The 27579-nt window shown below is 42.7% G+C and overlaps 1 long non-coding RNA gene across 1 annotated transcript in view; it reads left to right on the top strand.

Annotated features, from left to right (window-relative positions):
- Positions 1-5176: 5176 nt before the first annotated feature.
- Positions 5177-27579, top strand: part of LOC310682597 — a 70732-nt gene continuing 48329 nt past the window's right edge. The window contains exon 1 of the long non-coding RNA XR_014514037.1: positions 5177-5206. This is a non-coding gene — a long non-coding RNA (uncharacterized lncRNA). The remainder of the gene's footprint in view (positions 5207-27579) is intronic.

The following is a 27579-nucleotide window of genomic DNA, read 5'->3' as shown; positions in this document are numbered from 1 at the left end:
AATTTGTTCCCAGCCATACTTGGTGGCTGAACCTAGGACCTTCTACAATGTGATTGTTGTTGCTCCACCCCTGGTTACTGACTAGTTATGTTGCCATGGCATGGAGAAGATCTTATTTCTGTCTATCCCTTCATGCATTGCTGTAGTATTTCATTATTATTTCCTGGTTCTTTGTTTAGGGATATAGATTATTAATCTTTTCTAATTTCTCTCTCTCTCTCTCTTTAAAAGATTACATTGCTTTTAAGCCTGTGACTAATCTTTTTGATTTTAAGGTGTAAAATGAGTATTAGAACTGTAATGCCAGAAATATGACGATAGTTCTTTGTTTAGGGAAATGGATGGTTTATCTGTTCTAATTTCTGTGTTTTTGTTTTGTTTTGAAAAGAAGATTACATTGCTTTTAAGGTATAAGATTAATATTAGAAGTGTGATGTGAGATGTGATGTCAGAGATAGGTTTCCCACTAAATAAACAGTAAAGAAAAAGCTAAACAAATACCTCTCGATTGCCATTGTTTATTTTAACGTGAAGCTACACTTATTCTTTGCAGTGACAAAAAAAATCCCCAAAAGCAAAACCTTAAAAAGAAACAGATGAGGGTAACGGCAAAACTGAAGGTGAAAACTGTTTCCTTTACATCTTCACAGCCTGTGCCCCCAAAATCATCTCTACAGTTCTCGTTAGCCCTTGAAGTAACTTCTTCCCAGTCCTTCAGCAGAACTTACCCCTAGCTGGTTCTCTCACTATCAGCAGACAGCTTATACAACATTCATCCAACTCCCTTTCCAGTTTTTTGTGTCGGCTCCTTATCTTTCCTCTTGTAACCCTTTTGCCATCTTCTCTCAGAGGACAGGACTCTGTGACAGGACAACAGTGTCATACTACAATTTCCAGGATTCTTTGGGGCTTCACCTCCTTCTCAGAGTTTAACTGGTAGCAAAGACCACAAGAAAGGCCTTTGGCGCTTTATTGCCGCCAATTTATCTTAGAGAAGACTCATAATTTATGACTAGATTTCTGGATAGTTTAGTTCAATACAGACTCTTCAGACAACAGCTGAAAGAGAGGGCTCATCCACACTTCCGCTTAACCCGTATTTAGATTGTATTGTGTACCAATTAATTCCGCCGAGTCCAAGAGCTTTTCCACAGCTGTGCCTTGCAAAATTCTGATCTTGCCCCACTGAATTGAAAACTGGCTAAGCAAAATTTCTTCCCAGATTTTCTGCACTTCTGATAAGATCCAATTCATTGGGTAATGTCAGGGGACTGCCATCAGAACAGGGGAGGGAGGCGGGGGGGGGGGCATTGGGATACAGGGAGCCTCCGAAAATCCTGAGGAGCAGTTCCTCTTCCAGTGGTGGGGAAGAAGAAGAAGAAGAGTTTGGATTTGATATCCCGCTTTATCACTACCCGAAGGAGTCTCAAAGCGGCTAACATTCTCCTTTCCCTTCCTCCCCCACAACAAACACTCTGTGAGGTGAGTGGGGCTGAGAGTCTTCAGAGAAGTGTGACTAGCCCAAGGTCACCCAGCAGCTGCATGTGGAGGAGCAGAGACACGAACCCGGTTCACAAGATTACGAATCTACTGCTCTTAACCACTACACCACACTGGCTCTCACATCTCCAGTGGAGAAGAGAGAGAAGGGGCCAGCCAAGTGAGGAAAGGGCTTGAGGATGCTGTGGAGAGCCCCAGCGCCTCACCTGGCCAGGCTGGCCAGGAGGGATGCACGCCACTTCCGTCGCCCAGCTTGCACAGAGGGGTGAAACGAAAGGAGGGGAGGAGGAGGCTTGGGGTGCCAAAGTTCTTATGTTGGGGGAGAAGCCGGAAGGGGCCACTCCCGGATTCTGCAAGTGACTAAGATGGACATGAACTTTTTAGTTCTGCACTGTAAATAGTTTGCACAAAAAAACCTGTAAAAGACAGGTCAGAGTCCTGCCTGGTTACTCACAAGCAACCACCACCAGCATCTGACAGGTAAGATCAGATTTTTGTGATGCACAGCCACAGAATAACAAGAAAAGCTCTTGGACCCATGGGAATTAGTTCGTACACGGCACAATCAAAATATGGGTCAAGCCAAGCAAAAGTGTGGAGGAGCCCAGATACCCACATTGAGACAAGGTTTAAATGAGTCCCAACAGACTGCTCAGATTGTTGTTACTGTTTAGGTGGTTTCTTACTCTTCACCATAAGATCCCAAGGAGGGTTGCAAAAACGTAAAAACACACCATGAAAATCAGTTTAAACAATTTACAATTAAAGGAACAAGGTGGGTTCTAAAACATCTCTCTCTCTTGTGTCAATGGCCAGCTGAGGCAGCTCAAGAGGCAGACTGAAGAGTGACAAGACCTTATTCCAGACAGTGGTTGTGTTGTGTACCAGACATTTAGGTTTGCACAGTTAAAGTGGATTGAAGCACTTTGTCACTCTGGTGCGACAAATCCACTTAAAAATCATCAGACTTTCTGTGGCTAACAAAAAAAGGTAAAGGTAAAGGACCTGTGGACGGTTAAGTCCAGTCAAAGGTGGCTAGGGAGTTGTGGCACCCATCTCGCTTTCAGGCCAAACGAGCTGGCGTTTGTCCACAGACAGCTTTCTAGATCATAAGAATGACTAAACCGCTTCTGGCGCAACGGAACACAGTGATGGAAACCAGAGTGCACGGAAACGCTGTTTACCCTTACTGCCGCAGTGGTACCTATTTATCTACTTGCACTGGCATGCTTTTGAACTGCTAGGTTGGCAGGAGCTGGGACAGAGCAACAGGAGCTCACCCTGTCGCAGGGATTCAAACCGCTGACCTTCTGATCGGCAAGCCCAAGAGGCCACAGCGCCACCCACATCCCAGACTGTGGCTAGCAAAGTGATGGAGAAGTGCACTCAAAAGTTTGGGATAAATTATTGAGCAACAGGAAGATGAATAACCTCTGGGAAACAAATTGGGATGAATGTTCATTGTTGTATAATCTCCCTGCAAACAAGTCATAATGGGTGCTCAAGAAAGACTGGTCAAGTAAGATTTGTGGAAGCAAATCAGGATGAATGCTCACTGAAGAGGTTGTCTGGAGAAGTCCCCAGTTCTGCATAGAAGGTCCGGCCATGGTGATCTGTCTGCTGGGTGAGTACTGTACAGGCAGCAACCATTTTAGTCACATCCAATTGATGTGCGACTGTCGACGTGTGGGTCCTTTTGGACCCGGAAGAGAGCAGAATGGGGGCAGGGGGACAGAACAAGGTGGGGCAGTCTTTGCAATCACCCGGAACTCAACCCCCCATGCAAATTGGGGGGGGGGTTACCTATAGTTACAGATGAGACTGTCTTTCAAATATAATTGAAATGCATGCTTTAAAAGGAAGATAAAAAACTGAAACAGTAATTAATATTATTTAATAATTGCAGGGGGTTGGTAAATCTCTGAAGCATCGCATTAAGCATATGGCCCCACAAAATGGAACATGTCTTACAGCCGAATAGCCAATCCAGTTAGACCATAGTACTTTAGATAATTCTATGTGAAAACGGAACTACATTATATTTAAATATTTATTCTTTTTCTTGCTCATCCTTTCTAAGCTATCATTGCTCCCTTGCTGGGTGCTGATTTCTCCAAATAATTCCTGGAGCACAAAATGCCAGTGTGCTGTAATTGGGAATAAGTAATTTTAGAAAAGCAATATAGGAGCCCTGTTCTTTTGCTTTCCTGTGCTCTCCATAAGTGCTAATAAGAGCAAAGGTATATTAAGTCAAATCTTTGGGGATTTACATTGTATTCACTAGTAGTTTATGTGATGTTTGAATAAATGTTTACTTCTGCTATGCATCTTAGTGGATTATGGCTCTTTTGCATATTATGAAAGCTTTATAGAATTGCCTGATTTGCATTTTGTTTTAAGAGAAGCACAGGATTTGTGGTTAACAAATCTTTATCTCAGTCCTGCTGCCATTTGAAAGCAAGGTATACATGGAAGAAATAGTAGATATTCCCCTGGGAGATGTCTGTTATGCATAGCATTTGAGTCTCCAAAGTTTTAAAATATTTAGATGCTAAAATGGTGTCTGCCTTTGTCATATTTTTGAGCAGGAAAAGTATCTTTATGGCATTGCTGTACTCAGCTGCCTATGTTGTATGTTTTTTTCATTATTCCATCATGGAACCAGACATGAATGGTTAGCTAATATTTGTCCAAGTTTGATTAGTGCTGTGCCAAAATTTTCTCCTGCATTTTTTTTAGCCATTCTCTATCAATTAATGAGAAGAAGTTGCATTCAAAAATTATTAAAGGGAAAAGAAAATTTCTGTGAAATTTTGAGTACAGGGCTTTGTTTGCACTTAGCTGACTTTGTGGCTGAGGGGTGTCTGTGAGTGTCCTTTCTGTCATTCTTTAAATACCAGTAATATCTCCAGATTTCCTGAAAGTGTAGAAGGTAGATGTCAGGAGTGAGCCAGCAGTAAAGGCACTAGAAGCCTGTTTCGCCCCTGAAATATACTTGGAGTCCTGCAGTGATTTCATGCTCTTTATTGCAGCTTGGAAAACAGTGACTGAATTGCCCCCCAAACCTCAGGCTTTTATATACATTATTTACACAACGAGTCCTGTCTGATTGGCTGATTCTGCTTCCCTCCTGGAGCCTGATTGGTCTTTTCCTGCAGGCCAATCAGTTGTTGCATTCTAGACCTATTGTTCTAGGATCCAAGCTTAGTACATAACACTCCCAATATCAACTAAACCAAAACCTACACTCCCATCCTGTACCCACTTACCTGGGTAAGCCTGTTACAGTACACCTGTATACATATGTACTTGGAAGTAAGTAAGTTAACCATACAGTTACTTTTTAATGGGTGTCTGATCTCCAGTTCCTGAATAGTAGGCCTAAGCCTCTTTGCAATTTTTTCACATTCTCCATTTGGAGGAAGGGGACATACTTTAATATCCACCCACACTTAGTATTTGCAGAAAATAACTTCCAGGGACTTCCTGCTCTCAGACAAACCAACCACAGGAAAGAAACAACCTGGTTGCTAGGGAACAAGGAAAGGCAAACTGCAGCGATTCCGAAGACTACCAGGAAAAGTGCACTAAAGAAGAGAAGGAAACAGCAGCTCTTTAGGACCCAGGGTTCCTGTTGCCGGGTGTCCAAACAATTCACCCATCAATGGCAACTATGACTTGACTCACTGGTTAAAAGCATTGCCAGGTCAGTGCAGCCAGGCTGTCTCATTTTGCCTAGAATAGTACTTGCACATTTTGTTTCATAACTTTCTTTCCAGGAGAGCTAGAGGCTTAAAAAAATAAATAAACTCAGAGTGGGAGGCTGGGTCCTGCCTGAGGTTGTGTGATAGGAATTTTGAGGTCTTAGATATATGGTAATGTTCATAAGTGTACCAACCAAGCACATACATAGATCAGCACAGGAAGACCGACCTGGAACCATTTTGATTCCTAAACTGAGCAAATGTTTTCTCTGCAAGGTCAAAGTGGGAAATCTCCCATTGTCTCTTTCCTCACAAATCCTGACTTAAGGGCACATTTAAGATATGAATAGGGTGTGAGCCTGTGAGTTGGCCCACAAACTAAGTATTTATCATTACAAAAGACTAGCCAGGCTCCCCAGAAAATCCAATCAAGTAACCTGCCAGACAGGAGATAAACAATGACAGGAGAAAAACAACATTCAAATTTCTGTTTTAGACTCGCCTTTTCTGTGATGTAGGTATGGTGTATCTGGGGGTGGTCTTAGGTTACACCCCTTCTGTGATGTATACATGATGTTTCTGGGGGTGGTCTTGATCTACAGGGTAGCAATTTCAAGTGTCTTTATAAGGCCTTGTGTGCCATTTTTCTGGGTTCCTCCTCTCTCCTGGTGAGGGTGAGGGGAGCATCCTGTTGCAACAGAACAATAAAGATCAAGCTTACTAGCTGCTTTGCTTCTCAATATTCTCTGGTTGGCCTCTGTTATCTTCTCCTACCAATAGGGAACCTATGTAAGGACTCTATATAGGCTCTTGGATACTCCATTAGGGAAAAGGGCAATTTTTGTTTACAACAGTTGTCAATGAAAGCTTTCATGGGTGCTGTAGCAGCCGCAGGCACTGCACTGGCTTCGCCTGTGCAGTCGGTAGAGCATGAGACTCTCAGGGTCATGTGTTTGAGCCACACATTGGGCAAAAGAATTCCTGAATTGCTGGGGGATGGACTAGATGACCCTCATGGTTCCTTCCAACTCTACAATTCTATGATACTATGTGGGTTGGGCTGGCAGGCTATAGTAAGATTGCATGCTTTATATGGGGAAAGTCCCTGGAATCTAGTGTCCAGACTGGGTCTCCTCTGTACGTTTATGAGAAGTATTGTTTTCAGGGGCTGTTCCATATTTACCATAACATCTGCTTCCAACCTAAGATCAATGCCTGTGAGACATTTTCCTGGCCATTTAGTTGCAATCATAAAAATTTGTTTTCTAGAGAATCTTTTAGAAGTCTTGGTTCAGGTTTTCTTTGGATTGGCTTTCCATGCTTGTGGCTAAGATCTGATGTTTGTGCTTTATTCTGATTTCAGTGGTTATTTTGTTGCTGCATTATTGCCCACTTCTAAGTTCTTAGAAAGGGGAAGTTTAAAGAAATAAATATTTGTCTCATTGCAATAAAGTCAAACTTGGATGGTGGGTACATCCTCCATAATCAATTTTAAAGGCATATTAAGTTTTATTAAATAACTGAATATTACAATGCTTCAGTCCTAATAGGAATATAATAATACAAATATGTTATGTTTGGGACAGTCATGTTTGGGATTTCCACTGACTGCCAATCTGCTCGCTGCCCAAGTTTTGATATTAACATATAATGTCCTATACTGCTCAGGTCCCCGTTACCCGAGAGACTGTCTTATCCGTTATATACACAGTAGATCACTGAATTCTGCATAAGAGTTTCTCACTGAAACCTCTAAAACGTCAGAAGCCCACTCCACAGCATTTCAATGTGGCTGCCCCATTCTGTGGAACAATCTACAAAAATGCAAACGCAACACGATGGCTAATAACTGTTAGTAAATATATAAAGTGGTACCTCAGGTTACATACGCTTCAGGTTACATACACTTCAGGTTACAGACTGCTAATCCAGAAATAGTGCTCCAGGTTAAGAACTTTGCTTCAGGAAGAGAACAGAAATCGGGCTCTGGTGGCGCGGCGGCAGCGGGAGGCCCCATTAGCTAAAGTGGTGCTTCAGGTTAAGAACAGTTTCAGGTTGAGTACGGACCTCTGGAACGTATTATATACTTAACCCAAGATACCACTGTAATCGGTTATGATGTCATTCAAAATATGAGCAGCTACACTATCCAGTGAGCACTTATCCACTAGCATGATCCCCACTAGATTGAATATTTCATTGATAATTATTTGCTGATGAAGACTTTATTCCGAAACAGTTGAACTATTCCAGATATACTGTCCTTCTGAAACTTCGGAGAGACATCTTCCTTTGAAACTTTTGTGAGATGTCTTCCTCTGAGAGACGGCTTCCTCACTATTCAATGATTTCTTTGATTCTTTGTTTGATACATATAACAACTTGTAGTTACCGTACTTGTATATTTTTTGAGATGTGTTGTATGATATATGCATCATTTTGAAGTGGCTTATTCGTATATTTTGAATGACATCATAACCGATTATATATTCACTAACAGTTATTAGCCAGCTTGTTGCGTTTGCATTTTTTGTAGATTGTTACATTTTACAACACAGGGGTTTGTGTTTGTTCAGACCATTCTGTGTAACAACATTTCTGATGAGATACAGGAGGTGTCCACTGTTTGTTCTTTCTGGAAATAATTGAGAACATTTTCTGACAAACTTTCCCAGCTAAATGGATTGGTCTTTGCCATAGGCATCCATCTTGTTTAGGCTTTAAACTCGTCTCCTATTATTTTTGGTACTGTTTGTAGCTTTTAAAATTTTTATTATATTTTTACATTGCCTTGAGATAAATATTTGTCTGTGTGGTGGTGCCGGGGACATTAATAAACAACAAGAACAGCAGCAGCAGTCTCCTGCACTTAGCATGTTCTCCTTCATGGAGAGCACGTGTTGCGGTGGGGGCGGCCAGGACACTCCAAAGATGGGGGCGGGCTAATTGACTGTTGGCCACTGATGCGATTGGGCTTCCCTTGTTGTTGGGAAGAAGTTAATGTTGCCATTTGATTGACAGCCAGAAATGCTAAAACTCCTTGCATGAGGCTAGGGCTTCCTCTTTTCGCCCGTGCATTGGATTGCCCGTCCCCCCCCCCCTAGAATTAGGGTTGTTCGCTTTGACCTTGCTATGCCTATCATGGGGTTGTCTGCTCTTGGGGCAGGGGCCCGGTAGGAATTTTGTCCATCTGGCTGATTGGCTAGGGCCATTTGGTTTTTGCCTACTGCATAGCAAATTGTCACAACTTGTAAGGTTGCGGTTAGGCATTGGTTTATGGTTTGGTTGGTTGAGGGGCATGGATTGGCTGTGCTTGCCCCTCTAATGCTGCTGCTGCAAGGGATTCTGTTAAAGGAATTGGGGGCTAACTATTGCTTGTCCACCCTTTCAAGGGGGCTCGGACCACTGCAAGAGCTCCTGGCTGCATTTGGGGTGGGCTGAGGGCAGGTTCCCTGCTCCGTCGCTACCCCCAAGTGTATTCCTCTTTTCTGACTTTCGCAGGCGTGCGGAATGTCAGTCTGTCCCCCACGATGGGGGCAGATAGTCACAACCAATGCCTAAGCAACCACTCACTTGTTTGTATTTTAATAAAGTTGTGGCCAAAATTATGCCAAAAACCTTAAACAAAAATTTTGGTGTGATGTGTGAGTTATTGGGGTGGCCCTGGGGACCTTGACACACAAAAGGCTGTGCCTGGACAAGTGTTTAGGCAAGAATTTCAGCATAAGGACTGAACTCACCATATTTGCTGCCCCCTAAAAAACAGTACCACCCTCCTGTCTTCCTCTTCCCTGCTTCCCTTAGTTTAGCCAATTCTCAAATCTAGTTTGTTTTATTATTCCTAAGCAACTTACAAGCACAGTAGAAGAAAAAGTCCATATTGGTATTTTATCAGTAAAACAAAGGAGTGGGGTGCAAAAGCCAGGAAGCATTTCCCTCCCCCAAATTTGTCTGGCCCTCAAACTTGTACTGCAGCTTCACCATACACTTTGGGCTTGGGAGAAGCAGCCTATGGTAAAAGCATCTAATTTTCATTTAGCACCGAAGGCTTTTAGGAGGAAAGTTCAAAAGGAAAGAAACTGGCAAATGTTTTTGAAGAATAGATTTATGCCCATTTCTTTGCTTGCCACTTCTAATTACGGCTCTAATTTTAGAGCTACCATAACTCTTGTGGTGTTTAAAAATATAGGGCTAAATATACAACTTTAGTAGGCAGCACATTTATGATACCTACTCTGGGCTTCTGTTTTAGATGCTATTGTATGCTTGAGTGTACACAACAAAGGGAGTAAAGAGGGAGACAGACAGAAATGTAATTGTTTTTCCTGAAAACTGGAACATATTGAGGGTAGATTTTTCTCCAGGACTCTGAAATACATGGAGGGGGGGGGGAAATCTGGGAAAGGGTAAGTAGAGGGCATCTGTAAAGCTTCTTTCCAGCATCAATAGGTAAACACAGTTAGCCCCAGAGTGAGAAGGCCATTGTAGAAGTGGGTTTACAATATGCACAACTGGTTAGCTTGTAAAAAGTACCAAGCGCCACAGAACAGAGTCTGCAAAATCTTCCATTTCTGCAAAATGCCAGGAATGGAATTCTGACCAAATAATGCAGTGGTTCCATTTTGTGGCACTTTTGTGGTCTCATTTAGACCACCACTGAGGGGGAATGAGTATAAGAGAGGCTGGTAGTCATGTCCAAACAGCCATGCAGAGTGTATCTTGCCTGTCGGTTCCTAGTTTTCAGCTCCTGCACTGCAGCATGGTGGCTTCATACATTGCAAAGGTAATCTCAGAAGTCCAAGGCACATAGCATCAGTGTAGTTCCCTCACACGCCAAGCATGGCACCAATTTCCTGACCTGTGGCTTCTGGTGTTACCTTCTTAATGTGGAAAGAAATCGAACTATGGCAGTTCTTCCACTATGAAGGTAACTTTGGAAGAGACCTGTGGGACGTGGCTTGGTGGTCTGATTGAGAACAGCATAGCACAGAAGGATTGAAATCATAGCCTAGTGAAATATATAATTAATCTCTCTCATTTTTGGGGACCGACCTGGCAGTAATATCCTGATCTCCAGTATATCAGAGAAGGAGTTCCCCAAGGGACCCAAAACAAATCTCTCAGTTTTGCTTATACTGTGTAAAGAATGTACAGCTTAGAGATGTACTTTAAGCAGCTACCTGGGCTTCATTCCACACATTTGTAAAACATTAGTCTGTGGAATTAAAGCCCAAGTCCAAAACCATTATTGAGAGAACAATTTTACAGTCACTGTTTTTAACACTCAGTATGAAGAGTACTGTTTCAACAATCTTTTAGATGATTCTAAATTGGGCGAAATGTTCTTTGAAAAGTTGTACCAACCAATCTTTCCCCCCGTAGTTCAAAACTGTAATAATTAGAGGGTTATCTCCCGTGATGGACTTCTGCTTGCACAAAGGATGTTTTCTTCTCTCTTCTCTCCTGCTATACTTCCCCACTAAAAAAAATAAACGCTCCCAGAAGAGATTTGGGATGGCACTTATAGGGAGGAGACAGAGAGGCAGTTCTGTTGGGCAAGCAGAAGTCCTTGTGTTAACTGGATGATTTTGTTGGCTACAACTGAAAGCCAGTGTGGTGTAGTGGTTAAGAGCGGTAGTCACGTAATCTGGGTAACCGGGTTCGTGTCTCCACTCCTCCACATGCAGCTGCTGGGTGACCTTGGGCCAATCACACTTCTTTGAAGTCTCTCAGCCCCACTCACCTCACAGAGTGTTTGTTGTGGGGGAGGAAGGGAAAGGAGAATGTTAGCCGCTTTGAGACTCCTTAAAGGGACGCGGGTGGCGCTGTGGGTTAAAGCCTCAGTGCCTAGGGCTTGCCGATCGAAAGGTCGGCAGTTCGAATCCCCGCGGCGGGGTGCGCTCCCGCTGTTCAGTCCCAACGCCTGCCAACCTAGCAGTTCGAAAGCACTCTCGGGTGCAAGTAGATAAATAGGGACCGCTTACTAGCGGGAAGGTAAACGGCGTTTCCGTGTGCGGCTCTGGCTCGCCAGAGCAGCGATGTCACGCTGGCCACGTGACCCGGAAGTGTCTTCGGACAGCGCTGGCTCCCGGCCTATAGAGTGAGATGAGCGCACAACCCTAGAGTCTGTCAAGACTGGCCCATACGGGCAGGGGTACCTTTACCTTTACCTTTAAAGGGAGTGAAAGGCGGGATATCAAATCCAAACTCCTCCTCTTCTTCTTCTTCTTCTTCTTCTTCTGACTTTAGAATAAAGTTGTATAACTACACATCAGATAGCTTTGTATTTAGCAGAAGTGAGTATGAGAATAAGATGAGAAATCAGGGGACTGGACCCTCCAGGTTTGCTAAATTTTTGCTTCTCATTGGGGCCCACTTCTGAGAGCGTCCTGGGCAAAGTACACTCCTCAGTGGGCTTTCCTGGCAGTGGGGAGCAGCAGCATTTAATTTTTCCACAATATCATATGCACTGTGGTCAATTAAAATGGCCACATCCCATATCCCATTGGCCAGTGTAGCTCTGAGTGCCAGGCCAGAAAAGGGGGAACCAGGGCAAGCATTTGTAGGGAGCCTTTTGGGGTGCTAGGACGCAGAAGCTGCCCAGAGGTGCTGAGCGCTGATGCTCACCCTTATTTGCCTTTTTGGTTGACCATATTTTTAAGCTTTTTATTGTGTTATTTATATTAAAAAACCACAATGTTCCAGAAATCCCATACATGTCAACTATAAGTCATTCAAGCATGTGAGAAATCAGTTCCACAACCCTCATGGGGCAACCTGTCAACTTTAAGAGGGTGTGTGTGTGTGTGTGTGTGTGTGTGTGCGCCTTGCATCTTTGGATAGGAAGATTTTCAAAATAGTTCTAAAGCAGAATCTGTTTAGCTTCAATAAGAGCTTTAGCTCAGGGCCCTCATTAATAGCTCCTAATAAAGGAACTCATCAATAGCTATTGAGGTGGAAAGAACTAAGAGAGTGGTGGAAATCTTGGAAGATATTTTTTGGTAATGCAAACCAAATGGCTTTCAAATTATTCGCACTATAGAAACAATTAATTAAAACATTTTAAATTAGCTTTCTCACACTTCTAGCACAAAATGCCAAATACAAGTAGAGTCAGAAGAATAAAGCAAAGAATAGAAAATTCTTGCTTTTTAAAAATGGCTGTAGCTAGAAATATTCTAGCAGGATGGACAGATTTTTTTGGGGGGGGGGGGGAGAGACCTTTAAAATTTAGATTAGTAGGACATCTTCGTAGGAAAGTTGCCCTAGAATGTTACAGGAGAAGATAGAACTAAACATGCAATGGCCTCCTAAAAGCAGCAACCAAGTGTTGAATATAACAAATAGTTCCACTCCTAGGTAGAATGAAATAAACCATAAAATAAATTCCCATAATATGTCTGTGGGCAGGTTTGCATGCCACATTAAACCACAGTTTAAACTATGCTTTAAAGGTGCAGCATGGTGGTGCAGAGAACTAAAATTGTGAGTGCTTCTCTTCTGCCTCAGTTCTGTTGCTACTGCACTGCTGGAAGCTAAGTTGTGGGTTGGCTTAACATTACACCTGAACCTAGGCCTGGCCCTATGATCCCTTTGTCGCTTCTTCTACCTTCTGGGAAATGAAATTTGTTAGCGAGGCAATGGATAAATTTTTTTGGACCTCATATCCTTGGAAAAATTTGAGTCCCAAATATTGGGGAAGTTGAAGTCTCCCATGACTATTATATTTCTCCTTTTTGAATGTTCGGTGATCTGGTCTGGATTACCAAATGCTTCTTTATAAATAGAATGCTATTTGCTCCCACTGGGGAGTGGAGGTGTTGGGCTGCAACCTGAGAGACAGAATGTTGGGGGGGGGGGGGGTTTGCCCTTAGAAAAAGCAAGTTTATATTATCTCTGAGCTGTTATTCACATATGGTTATTAGAAAATTTTAATGCTGCCTTGAAATGCTAAAGTCTAGAGAGCAAACCCTTAAAAAGATGTGGAAAACCTCTGGGTTGTTTGCTGGGGGGTGGGGGTGAGTCTTTGCTTCTCACCACAGCAGTAGGATGACTGAGCATGTTTCCGCCTCCTGATGTCTTGGGCAGACTGCTCTGTGGGCGAAACACACCTGCCTGCCCCATGCCCTGTCAATTGACACTAAATCCACAAGCAATAAACTATGAAACTCTAAAGAAGTGTTGCAAACTTTGCCTCTCTTCATTTAGAAAGGATTTCCTTATTATAACTTTTATTTTTGTAGAGTGAATTTCTGACTTGCAGGTTTTGTTCATGAAGCAGCTGTTCTGCGTGGTGGCAGGAAAGACTCAGAGTGAATGCTGTGGAAGAGACGGTGTTGGCATTGCCCATCCTTTGGAGGAAACTGATCTAGACGTTAGCATTTCAAATTTGTTTTGCTTTATTATGGATATGCATGCCAAATTCTGTCTTTTTCAAGGATTTGTAATATACCTTTTCTGACTGGAAAGCTTTTGTACGAAACACTCCAATAAATGTTTTGTACGAAGGCTTCTTTCCTTGGCAGAAATGGCCATTACTTGAGAAATTACACTTTGTTATTTTATGTAATGTGAATTTTATGCCCGAAGTATCTGTATTCTGATTTGCTGCCTTATGTTTTTTATCAATTAAATAAAAAAAAAAAATGTGGTGGTATTATTTGTGGAGGAAAGTTTGACTTCTCAAAACACGAATGACAAAAAGTACAACACTGCAGTAACGTTGATAGTGATGATTAACAATTTAAATTTCTAAAGGGGTATTGTCTCCTCAGTCATATATGATGCTACAAGCATGCTCTCATTTGATGACTAGCAAAATGGAAGTGTGCTCTGCTCTGGGCAAAGTGCCACATTAATGCTTGTTAGTCCCTCATTATCTCCCTGCTGCTGTGAGACATTCTGTAGTTACTCATAACTCCTAATGAAGTGGTAAAATATTTGCTGCAGAGAAATTGTGAAATTGCTGTGCTTCCGAGCATTGACACAATCTGTAGCTCTGCAGAAGCACAGGCATGATGGAGCGTTAAATGGACTCCCCTGCAACAGCGCATGTCTGCTATTATATAGAGCTCCTGAGTTGCAGATCTTTACATGTGAATCTGTTAGTTGTTGTTTTTTATCTCATTACCTGTCGTTAAGGGCAGACAAAAGGAAGGACTTATTCACACAGCACTAGGGATGGGAAGGCCTGGGAAAAAGCCGGAAAAATTGGTTTCCCCCCATTTTCCTCCAAAGCCATTTTTTCCCAGAAAATTTGGGTGGGTGGGGGAAGTGTGTGGAATATGTTCTTTTCCAATGATAATATATCTGTGACATGGTATTCAAACTATATAACATGAAGACCTTAATGAAAGATTTCTGAGACTTTTTGTAAAGTCTTATATTATTGCAAGTTCTCTCAGCTGAAGACAAGCAAATCCTGGAATAGAATTCAACACTATACTTCTCAATGCTGTTCCCAAACGGGAGAAATATGCATTTGTGCCACTAGGGGCACCGCAGGGGAAAGCCTCCTGTTTAATTTCTTGTGTTCCTCAGACCTCCTACTGTTGAGTAATTGTTGGTATACAGGTGGTGATAGTTTCTGTCCTCCTCTCAGGCCTTAACTGACAGGTAATAGGGTAAATTTGTCTGACAAATTAGTTTCTCTTTTGTAACCCTTAAATGATTCCTATTAATGTTCACCATCACAGCATAATGTTTACCTTTAGTCTGATCAGTAAATTGGTTTTTCTTTTCCCCTTCTCAGTAAAATGGTGAGACCAACATCTAGAGTTTGGAAACATTTCCACAGCGCAATTTCTGCTGAGAGAGCGCAAAGCTGCAATTTGCAAATATTGTGAGAAGAAATATTCTTTTGCAAACACTACAAGAATGACAAAACACATTCTTGAATGCCACAGGGTTCTGTCTTGGGCGCGGTCTTATTCAACATCTTTATCAACGACTTGGATGATGGACTCAAGGGCATCCTGATCAAATTTGCAGATGACACCAAACTGGGAGGGGTGGCTAACACCCCAGAGGACAGGATCACACTTCAAAACGACCTTGACAGATTAGAGAACTGGGCCAAAACAAACAAGATGAATTTTAACAGGGAGAAATGTAAAGTATTGCACTTGGGCAAAAAAAAATGAGAGGCACAAATACAAGATGGGTGACACCTGGCTTGAGAGCAGTACATGTGAAAAGGATCTAGGAGTCTTGGTTGACCACAAACGTGACATGAGCCAACAGTGTGACGCGGCAGCTAAAAAAGCCAATGCAATTCTGGGCTGCATCAATAGGAGTATAGCATCTAGATCAAGGGAAGTAATAGTGCCACTGTATACTGCTCTCGTCAGACCTCACCTGGAGTACTGTGTCCAGTTCTGGGCACCACAGTTCAAGAAGGACACTGACAAACTGGAACGTGTCCAGAGGAGGGCAACCAAAATGGTCAAAGGTCTGGAAACAATGCCTTATGAGGAACGGCTAAGGGAGCTGGGCATGTTTAGCCTGGAGAAGAGGAGGTTAAGGGGTGATATGATAGCCATGTTCAAATATATAAAAGGCTGTCACATAGAGGAGGGAGAAAGGTTGTTTTCTGCTGCTCCAGACAAGCGGACACGGAGCAATGGATCCAAACTACAAGAAAGAAGATTCCACCTAAACATTAGGAAGAACTTCCTGACAGTGAGAGCTGTTCGACAGTGGAATTTGCTGCCAAAGAGTGTGGTGGAGTCTCCTTCTTTGGAGGTCTTTAAGCAGAGGCTTGACAACCATATGTCAGGAGTGCTCTGATGGTGTTTCCTGCTTGGCAGGGGGTTGGACTCGATGGCCCTTGTGGTCTCTTCCAACTCTATGATTCTATGATTCTATGAATGCCAGAAGTGCCCTAAATACATTTAAAAATACTTTGTGGAATGAAATGATGAGGACCAGAATGAAAGTGCAAGTAGCTTTTCCTTCCAGAGTTCTAATTCCAGAAACTCTATTTCTGCTTCTTCTGGATCATTACAAAGTGTTTCTTCACCACCACCAGCATCTTCACGCAAAGAAGTGTTGCAAACCACTGCCTCACAAAAATGCACCATACTTTCATTTTTAGATGACACCTGAAAATGACACCTGAAAATCAGGAGAAAATTGGTCATGCCCTTGCAAGAGCAATATATGCTTCTGGATCAGCATTGTCAATAACTGAAAATGCATATTGGCAGGAAGCTTTTAAATTATTACGACCAAGCAGACATTCCCTGAGCAAGCCTCTTTTGGAGTCAGAATATGAGTGTGTGATGGAATCTGTACAAGGAAAAATCAGTGAAGCACTATGTCTTGCAGTACTTACAGATGGATAAACAAATGTTTGGGGAGAAGGAATCATCAACTTTGTGATAACAACACCTCAACCAGTCTTTTTTAGAAGCATTGAAACTGGAGAGAACAGACATACTGCAGAGTATATCAGCAGTGAAATATGTGCAGTTTTAGAGAAAATTGAGAGTGGTAAAGTATTTGCTTTGCTGACTGACAATGCAAGTAATATGAAAGCTGCATGGGAAATCATAATGGATAGGTATCCACATATTACTGCAATAGGATGAACTAAACTTACTTAGGCTCATGGACTAAACTTACTTCTTAGTGACTTCATGAAACTGGACACCCTTCAAAGGATTTACAGAAGAGCTAAAGAAGTTATCAAATATGTAAAAGCTACTCATGTTGTCACTGCAGTCTTCAAGAAGAAGCAAGCAGGGGGTGGGGAATGTACAGAATAAAATAGTGACACTGAAGCTCTGTAGTAAAACACGTTGGTGTGGAGTGGTGATCTCCTTTGAAAGTTTAGTAAAAAAAACAAAGAAGCTATTGAAGCAACAGTAATAACTAAGGATCTTAAAATTCCCAGAAATTTGTGGGGTAAGATGTCAAAAATTAAAACGACCATGCTACCAAAGATGTTATTCCTATTTCAAACCTTACCAATAATAAGTGGTGTCAAATGCTTCAAAGATTGGCAAAAAGACCTGGCCAAATTTATCTGGCAAGGTAAAAAAACAGAGAATAAAATTTAAACTATTAACAGAGATTAGAGACAGAGGAGGATTTGCAGTCTCAGATCTCAAATTACACTACGATGCAACAAGCTTTGTACAGTTCAAAGAATGGATAACACTAAAAAAACCAAAATACTTGACATAGAGGGGTGGGATAATGTTTTTGGATGGAACGGTTACTTAGGGCATAACAAAGTGAAGAATCACAGAGGGTTCCTCAACCATACACTAAGGAAAGCCTTATACACAGTATGGGAACAATACAAAACACTACTGGAACCTAAAACTCCATGGTGGCTTTCACCAGTCAAGGCAATCTCCGTCCACGAGAAAAATATGGGAAACAATTGGCCAGTGTATAAAGATCTACTAGAAGAACAAAACAATCAATTAAAATTGAAGAAATATGATTAACTTAAAAAGACAGGCATAACCTGGCTACAATATCACCAGTTTGTACCAGGATAGCTACATAAAAACTTGGAATGAGATAAAAAAAATGGAAATTTGGAACAAACTTCACCTCTCCCTCTGGGGCAGGATTTCAGTAGTTAAAATGAACGTTCTACCAAAAATGATTTTCCTGTTTCAAACCATTCCAATACTGGGAGGAATGAAATGTTTTAAAAGCTGGAGGAAAGACATTGCTAGGGTTATATGGAATGGAAGAAAACCAAGAATCAAGCATCAAATACTTATAGACCAAAGGGAGAGGGGAGACTTTGCCCTACCAGAGTTAGAAATTTATCATGCTGCTGCCAGACTGGTATGTATAAAGGATGGGATCACTTTAAGTGATACAGATGTGCTAGACCTGGAGGGTTTTGACAATCGATACGGTTGGCACGCGTATCTAATTTATGAAAATGTGAGGGTACACCCGGAATTTTTAAATCATATTACAAGAAAATCATTATACAATATATATTTCCAGCTGGCCCATGGGGCGGGGCCCAGGCCTTCACACTCCCAGCTACAAAAGGACTCCTGTGGCAATGAGGCCTTGGGCAATCGGCTGTGGTGAGGACTGTAGGGCCTGCTCCCTTCCAAGGCCTTTTCCAGCTGGCCCAGAGGGTGGGGCCCAGGCCCTCACACTCCCAGCTACAAAACGACTCCCGTGGCAGTGCCTAGAGAGTGGGGCTGTACTCATTTGGAACAAACTCTTGGCGAAGTGCAGGGTTGTTCTACTATTGCTTCTCTGTTCCAAGTGTCTAACGTGTTTTAAAATGTCCTTAAGAAGTCGGTGGCATTTTAAGGTTTTTTTTCTTCCCCTTTTTGCTTTGTTGGGGGTGGGTGGGAGGGATGGATATCTGGTTGGAGATTAATTTTAGTATAACTGTTCTGTTTTTGTTTTTTGTTGTTTTATTGGTTGTTGTATAGTTTGTGTTTTGTTTTTAAGGGCTGACATGACCTTACAAGGGGCCGCTCGGGACTTCATGGAAAGCATGGCCTCCATGGGGATGTCCCTAAATAAGTTTGGCCCAACTCATATTCACGGACATGCCCTAGACCTGGTGTTCACCTCTAGTGACGTGGGTGATCTGACACTAAGTAAAAGTGAAACAAAAGAAGTGCCATGGTCAGATCATTTCCTGGTGCAACTGGACTTCTCTGCGACCCTTCCCCTCTGCAGGGAGGTGGGACCAATTCGGATGGTCTACCCCTGCCACTTAATGGATCCAAATAGTTTCCAGAGAGTGGTAGGGGATGCTTTATCCCATGTCGATGTCATTTCAGCTGATTCCCTGGTGGCCTGCTGGAATGCGGAGTTAACCAGGGCTATCGACTGTCTGGCTCCGAAGCTCCCTCTCCGATTGCATGGAGCCCGGACAGCCCCATGGTTTTCTTCAGAGCTGAGGGCGAGGAAATAATCGCTGAGACGGCTAGAGCGTTGGTGGCAGAAAACTCATTCTGAATCGGACCGGACACAGGTTAGAGCTCAATGTCGAGTGGCGATAGCGAAGAAGACTTTCTTCACCGCCTCTATTGCATCTGCAGAAAATAGTAGCAGGAGACTCTTTCAGGTGGTCTGCAATTTAACGGAACCACCTTTACCACCAGGGCCTTGTAAAGACCCCAAGATCTCCTGCAACGATTTTGCAAAGTTTTTTTGCTGATAAAGTCACTCATATTTGGAAGGAGGTAGACACCACCGTGGGAGCAGGGCCGGGGCAGGAGAGTGCTAGAGCCCTGTCTAGTCAAACTGCGCCTAGACTAGCGGATTATCGTTGCCCACTCCTTTTATATGCGGACGACGCAGTAATTTTATCTTTTACACGTGTTGGACTAACCAGAGCTCTGAAGATCTCTGCCACGTATTGTCAACTCAACCAATTAACCATCAACTATGCCAAATCCAAGATTCTGATTTTCTCCAGAAGTCGGAGATTATATAAATGGAAGCTTGGTGGAGCAAAAATAGAGCAAGTCTTAAAATTTCAATACCTAGGAGTTATTTTCCAATACAATCTGGGGTGGAAAGCTCAAATCCAACACCTACTTAATAAGGCCAAAACTCTGTCATATGCGCTCCTCCGATTTTTCTTTTCGGATGGAGCTTTGCATGTTCCCTCGGCCCTAAAGGTGTTCAAGGCAAAAGTGGTGGCTGTGCTCGCTTATGCTGCCCCGCTCTGGGCCGTGTTGACAGATCTTTCCCCCCTTGAGACTCTGCAAAACCAATTCCTACGTCGGCTCCTAATGCTCCCTATGTGCGTTAGCAACGCAGCCATGCGACTAGAATTGAAGATCACATCCTTAGAAACTTGCCTGTGGAAGCAAGCCTTCAATTACTGGTTATCATTGTGGCACAGATTACCAAACCATTACCTTGTCCAATGCCTATGGCGAGATGAATTCTCTAGCCTTTGGTCTAGTAGAATTCATGCCAAACTCTTGAGCTATGGAATCTCTCCCTCAGATTCCCTAAAATTAGATCAAATCACAGCTCAAAGACTGATCCGCCAAAGACTGGACGACATCGACTTACAGCGAAATTATATGCTGGGGGGAGGTGTTTGTTCGCCCCAGAGCATTGGTATCACTTTAACTTACTGCGTCCCATCATACCTTTCCTCCCTTTCGACTGTTGCCCATAGACTGGCCTTCACCAAAGCGAGGTTTAACGTTTTTCCCTCCAATGTCCTGAGACATAGATTCTCAAAGGGCCAAGTCCCCGCCATGTGCGAATGTGATAAGGTGACGCCGGAGTCGCTCCAACACATTATGTTCTCTTGCCCCTTGTTTAATGTGCTACGGGCAAATTTGCTGGGATCAATCATTCAGAAACTAGTGGGTACCCCTCCAACATTCCACCTTGCCCAAATCTTGCAGGATAAGGATACCCATACGACCCTGAAAGTGGCTAGGTTCCTGGCCGCGGTCCTTACCCAAAAGCGACGCCAAGGAGCACTACAAGCTAATTAAGGTGTAGGATGCCATTCCATCTTACAGTATTTTATTGTTATAGGGGCGTTTTAGCGGCTGTTTATTTCTATTCTTTCTTTTTTTTTTCCTTTTTCTTTTTTCTTTCCCCACGTCCACAAGCTGTTATTTATGTTTTTTCTGTATGGGCCCATGGCCGTAATAAACTTGATTGATTGATTGATTGATTGTCTAGTCAAACTGCATGGAATCAATTTCAAACGGTTACCTCCGAGGATGTGGACAGGCTGCTTGGACGTGTGAAACCAACCTCACGTTTCTTTGATCCTTGCTCATCCTGGCTAATAAAAGCAAGCCGGAAAGGGCTGGGTGGTGGGCTCTGCAGGGTGGTGAATGCTTCCCTCTGTAAAGGGGGCATTCCCAGACCTGCTGAAAGAGGCGGTCATTAAACTACTTCTTAAAAAAACATCTTTAGAACTGGCCAGTATGGTTAGCTATCGCCCAGTCTCAAATCTTCCATTCTTGGGCAAGGTGATTGAACGGGTGGTTGCTGAACAACTCCAGGCACGCCTGGAGGATGTGGACCATTTGGATCGCTTCCAATTAGGATTCAGGCCTCTTCATGGGACTGAAACTGCCTTGGGGAAGGATAGCAGCTGCCAAGATGAGTGTCTTACCTAAGATGCTTTTTTTATTCCAAGCTATCCCAATTGTTACCGGATCAGTTCGATTTAATGAGTGGCAAAAAAAGAAAAAAAAGAAAAAGATTTCTAGGTTTCTATGGCAGGGGAAGAAATCTAGAATAAAGTTTAAACTTCTGACGGATAAAAAGGAAAGAGGAGGCTTCTCGTTACCGGATCTTAAAATATATTATGAAGCCGCTTGTATAACACGGTTAAAAGAATGGCTTAGTTTGAAGAACACAGACATATTAGATCTAGAGGGGTTTGGAAATAGATATGGGTGGCATGCATACCTTTGGTATGACAAGGTTGGAGTACACCAAGACTTTCTAAATCATATCATAAAAAGATCATTGTATGAAGTTTGGAAGAGATATAAAGAATGGTTTGAAAGGAAAACACCATGGTGGCTGTCGCCCCAAGAAGCCTTCTCAGTGAAAAAATCAAACATGAAAGGAGAATGGCTAACATGCAGAGACATATTGATAGAAGAAAATAATGTAATAAAGATCGGGCCCTATGAGGAATTAAAAGATAAATTATCATGTTGGATGGAGTATCACCAAATGAATGACATATTTTCAAAAGATAAAAAAGCAAGAGGTTTTGAATGTTTGCCATCACTGGTATAGGAGCTATATATTCAGAACAGAAAGCTAGATTAATAGTGAATAATGTATTAATGGATAACTTTGAAATTACAAAAGGAACAAGATAGGGGTGTCCGTTGTCAGCATTATTGTTTATAATAGTCCTCGAAGTCCTGACAAGAAACATAAAAGCGACTGAAAATGTAAAAGGAATTAGAGTTGGATCTAAAGAATATAAATTGAAAACCTTTGCTGACAATTTAGTAATAACAGCAGAAGAACCCCTATCCAGTGTACCCAAAGCACTGGATAGGATTGAAGAATTTGGACAAGTAGCCAGACTTAGACTTAACAAAAATGAAAATGTTAGTTAAAAATTTGAATGTGCATTTGAGTGAGGAATTGCAACACAATACAGGAATAATGGTAGTCAAAAAGATAAAGTACCTAGGTATATGGTTAGCTGCAAAAAATATAACTTTGTTTAAAGACAATTACACACCTGTTTGGAAAGAGGTTAAGAGAGACTTAGAAGTGTGGGGAAGGATGAAATTATCTCTTTGGGGAAGAATATATTTTGTTAAAAAAACAGAAGCTTTTTTATTGGGTATAGTGGGTGAAGAGATACCAAGGGAAGATAAAAGACTGTTTATATATGCAACAACTGCGGCAAGAATTCTTTTAGCCCCAAAATGGAAACAACAAGAAGTACTAATGAAAGAAGAGTGGCAGATAAAGATGCTGGACTTTGCAGAACTGGTGAAACTGAACTGGTTTCAGGAAAAATCCGAAACCAGCATGATCAAGTATTCCAAAAAGACTGGAGTAAATTTATACAATATCTGAAAGATTATTGTAAGCAATTAACATCACTAGCAGGGTTGTTTGAAGACTTGTAATGAGAAATTTTCTACCTTCTATATTTATTTAAATTTTGAGTTATTGTATAATGTGTGTAATTAGATTTGGAAAATGTGCAAAAAATGAAATGATATAATTTTGAAAGCAATGAGGCGGGAGGGAAGGAAGTTGACAGGTTCTAAAGAGCCAGAGACGTAAAGTGGAGTGTTATGATGTGAACGTGTATTATAAAATGGAAAATAAATAAAAATTATTTTTTTAAAAAAACTAGAAGAAGGTTGACAAGGTGATCAAAGAAAAAGAATGAAGAGGTAACATCAGGAATTTAATGGACATATGCTTGCAATGGGAGTGGGAAACCTAATTACTTTTGAAAAAATGTATTAAATTTAATTTGGATGGATTTGTTAAAATTTGAAAACTATTTTTTTTTTAAAAAAAACAGCAACACAAGTGCGGCTGCCATAAGCAAAATACATCCTGCACCGAGCATTGCCGCTGTGAGCCCTCTGACTTGGTGAGCAACTCTTGGTTGCTGTACGCACGGGAAGCTTGATTAGTCGTCAGGTGTAAGAGAATGGAAGGGGACACCCAACACATTGTGAAAATCCATAGGGATACCCCCCCCCATCCAAGGGGTGTTCTTGTGGCCACATGAGTCACATTAAGGAGGGGAATAAACAAGCTCAGGATAGAGGGAGGTGGAGAGATTTTGTCATGGCTAAAAATTGGCCGCTGTTTCTTTAATGCTTAAAGAACTAAGTAAGCATGAGTCAGCAGCCTACAATGACTCACGCAACTTTTCACCAAATTGTACCTGTATATATAGAGTGGCCAATGTTGGTGTTGGGTGTGGGTTGGTTGGTTGGAAGAAAGCTGGTTGCGTTTGGTGTGTGTAAAAATTGTCAGTCGTGGTTGGAAATAAAGACTTTTAAGAATAAAAGCAGCAATACTCTGCAAGAATACTCTTTCTCAAAGACTTTTTTGTGCCAACTAAGGTCTGAGGACTAGGCAAAGGTGTAAAAAGGAGGTCAGAACCTTTTCTTTTTCAAACACTGAGAGATTTCACTCCTCGAGGATGAGAGAGTCTTGCTACCTCGGCTCTGGCTCCCAAATCCCTAAGTACACCCACCGGCAGCCCCGATTCAAATAAGGCAATGGTAATCACACCCCTTCAGACGATAGTGGGGAGTTGGCACTGGTCTTACTGGTTAAATGGAACAATGCCAACCCTGTACCAAAACCAGGTGACAATCTATATATTAACCTAATGGAGGAAATAGCATCCACCTTTAATTTGACCAATTGTTGGGCATGTGGGGGCCCCCAGTCTACTTCCCTCAGGAGGAGTGCCCTTCCCCAATGCCCCAAATGGATTATAAGTCCCTGTTCTATAATACATAATAGCCGTACCCCAAAACTAGCCCATGTACCAGTAGAAGTCTGGAAAAGTAAACCAATTGGCAATTGGTGGTTTAATCAGTTTGGAACTGGATGGATAGCAGGTTTAGGAAAAGGAGCAGCCATGTTCCTCCTGGCTGTCCTTGCTTTTATTTTATTTGTGCCTTGCCTTATTGACTTAATCTGACACTTGATTCCCAATATGAGTTCCACCATAGCCCACATGCAGTTACTTTTACAGCACCACCTATTACCTCAGTAGGGTCAAGTTAACGGTGATGAGTTCCTCACACCGTAAGCTTGAAGGGGAGGAATGAGGCACTGGGGGGGGGGGGCTGTTAGAGCCCCCTTTACATTGGGGTTCTGTTTGAAACCCCTTTGCTCACAAAATACACAAACAACTCAGTTGCTGGAGACACCAAAGATAAGATACAGCAGCAGTTGGGAGAGAATTAGGGAGTAAACTAGCTATGCTGGCTGAACCAAGGACAAAATGCTTTAGGAGGGCCCTCTCCCTTTAATGTTCCAAGTAGGCATGCAGGCAAGATGCAGAACTTTATGTATTAGGCGTTGCCAGTGTTTTCTAAGAAGCAAGTAAGTAGATAAGGCCCCCAAGAGGCCCTTGTAAGGTTAGCACATTAAGGTGTAAGCGTAGGCATTGTAGCAAAAATAGTATCCAATGGGCTTTCACCAAACAACACTCTGCAGATGTTTGGGGGCTTCTAATTGGATTCTGTATGTATTCTTTGTGTGTAAACCCTGTAAAAGGTCCCTGTGGACAACACCCAGTGTTCAGCTTTAGAGAATTATTCCGCTGAATCAAGTGCTCTGCGCAGACCAATAAAACATTGGACTCTCTCCTCTCATCTCCTGTGTCTGATTGGTGAGGTCCAACAAGGGCAGGGGTTTGCCTATATCACTAGCATTTGTTAAGGGCTGGAAGTTTCCTATGGACTTTTTGTGTGAAAGAGAAAATGAACTTTCAGTATCTGAAATTGAAGATTGAAAATAATAATAATAATAATGGTTTATAGAAGATAGAATGTTAAAAAATGAATATCATAAGCAGCTGCAGAGACCCAGAAGTCCTTTTATTCTACTTTCTTTAGTTTTTTCTTTCTTTCTCTTTTCTCTTTCTCCTGCTTTTGTTTTCTCTTTTTCTTGTATTTTCTTCCTTCTGACTTTGCTGTTTCTTAGATTAAGTAGCTGTTTTATCTCAGTATATTATAAAAATATATTTGCAATGGGTATTATTTCTATCTATCTTAGAATAAGTATCAATCAATCAATAAATAAAAGCATAAGAATGATTTTTACACCACAATTCTTCCCCCAATGAATAAACCCTAGCATTTCCTTACAGTACCTCTAGCCCCACACCTCACCCTGTAGCCTGCCAGCCCCACAAATATCACTCCCAGCCAAGTTCTCTATGCCCCACCTCTTCCTTCTCCTCTATAAGTACTCCAAAGCCTAATTTTCAACAGCTGTGTATTTCCTCAGTTGCTCATTATCTTGCAGATCTCCTCCACCTGCTGACTAGGGACCCAGTGCAGCATCTATGCAAGAGGGAAATGCAAGAGGCCAGACATCAGCCCTCCCCATTGTATGATTGCACAATCTATGGGAGCAGAGGGCTGAGGGCCACCAAAATTTTAAAGGAGGGGGTGGGCCCCTTTCCCTGGGACAATGAAACATCAACACTTTCTATGGTGCGCTTGTGCCATCTAGGGAGTCATGGGCCGAGGGACTCCCAATTTTTTCAACGGGGTGGGTGGACCCCCTCAAAATTCCCTGGGGCCGTGTGATGTCAGCACACCACATGTACTCCTGCCCTCTAGGGGGGCATGAGCTGAGGGCCCCCTCAAAATTCCCTGGGGGAACGCAACGTCAGCACACCCCATGGTGTACTTGTGCCATATAAAGGGCAGGGGGGCTTAGAGCCCCAAATTTTTCAAGGGGGTGTGCCCAATTTTTTTCCAAAGGGGCCCTCTCAGATTTCCCTGGGATCGGGCAACATGAGCACTCCCTGTGGTGTGCTTGCACTATCTAGGGGGTCATGGGCTGAGGGCCCCCAGAATTTAAGCCACCCTCAAAATTCCCTGGGGCCGTATGAAAGAAGCATGACCCATGGTGTGCCCCCCTTAAATGCCATTTAAGGAGCAGGAGCCAAGTGCCCCCCATATTTTCAATGAGGGGGTATTCCCCTTCAAAATTCCCTGGGGCCGTGTGACATCAGGATTCCCTGTTGTGTGCTTGTACTGTCTAGGGCAGGCACACCCAAACTCCACCCTACAGCTGTTTTGGGACTACAACTCCCATCATCCCTAGCTAACAGGACCAGTGGTCAGGGATGATGGGAACTGTAGTCCCAAAACAGCTGGAGGGCCGAGTTTGGGGATGCCTGATCTACGGGGATGGAGACCAAGTACCCCCAAAAATGTTCAAGGAGTGGATGGGCCCCCTCAAAATCCCCCAGGGTTGTGCAACATTTAATAATAATAATAATAATAATAATAATATATTTTTTACCCCACCCATCTGGCTGGGTTTCCCCAGCTACTCTGGGTGGTTCCCAACAGAATATTAAAAACACGATAAAAGATCAAACATTAAAAACTTCCCTGAACAGGACTGTTTTCAGATGTCTTCTAAAAGTCAGATAGTTTATTTCCTTGACATTTGATGTGCGGGCGTTCCACAGGGCGGGCACCACTACTGAGAAGGCCCTCTGCCTGGTTCCCTGTAACCTTAGTTCTCGTAGTGTGGGAACTGCCAGAAGGCCCTTGGAGCTGGACCTCAGTGTCTGGGCTGAACGATGGGGGTGGAGATGCTCCTTCAGGTATACTGGACCGAGGCCATTTAGGGCCTTAAGGGTCAGCACCAACACTTTGAATTGTGCTCGGAAACATACTGGGAGCCAATGTAGGTCTTTCAGGACCAGTGTTATATGGTCTTGGTGGCCACTCCCAGTCACCAGTCCACAATCTGGATTAATTGTAGTTTCTGGGTCACCTTCAAAGGTAGCCCCACATAGAGCACATTGAAGTAGTCCAAGCAGGAGATAACCAGAGCATGCACCACTCTGGCAAGATAGTCTGCAGGCAGGTAGGTTCTCAGCCTGTGTACCTGATGGAGCTGGTAGACAGCTGCCCTGGACACAGAATTGACCTTCGCCTCCATGGACAGCTGTGAGTCTAAAATGGCTGTGCACCTGGTCCTTCAGGGGCACAATTATCACATTCAGGACCAGGGAGTCCTCCCCACACCCTGTCCCCCCAAAATGGTACTTCTGTCCTGTCAGGATTCAAAATCAATCTGATAGCCGCCATCCATCCTTCAACCGCTTCCAGACACAATCACACATCGTTTTTTCCTTACCAGTGTAGCTGAGTCCATAAATGATGCACAAGTA

The sequence above is a fragment of the Podarcis tiliguerta genome (assembly GCF_965153285.1).
Source record: "Podarcis tiliguerta genome assembly, chromosome: 7".
NCBI lineage: Eukaryota > Metazoa > Chordata > Lepidosauria > Squamata > Lacertidae > Podarcis > Podarcis tiliguerta.
Note: the sequence above shows the minus strand (reverse complement) of the source record. Positions and strands in the feature narration are given on the sequence as shown.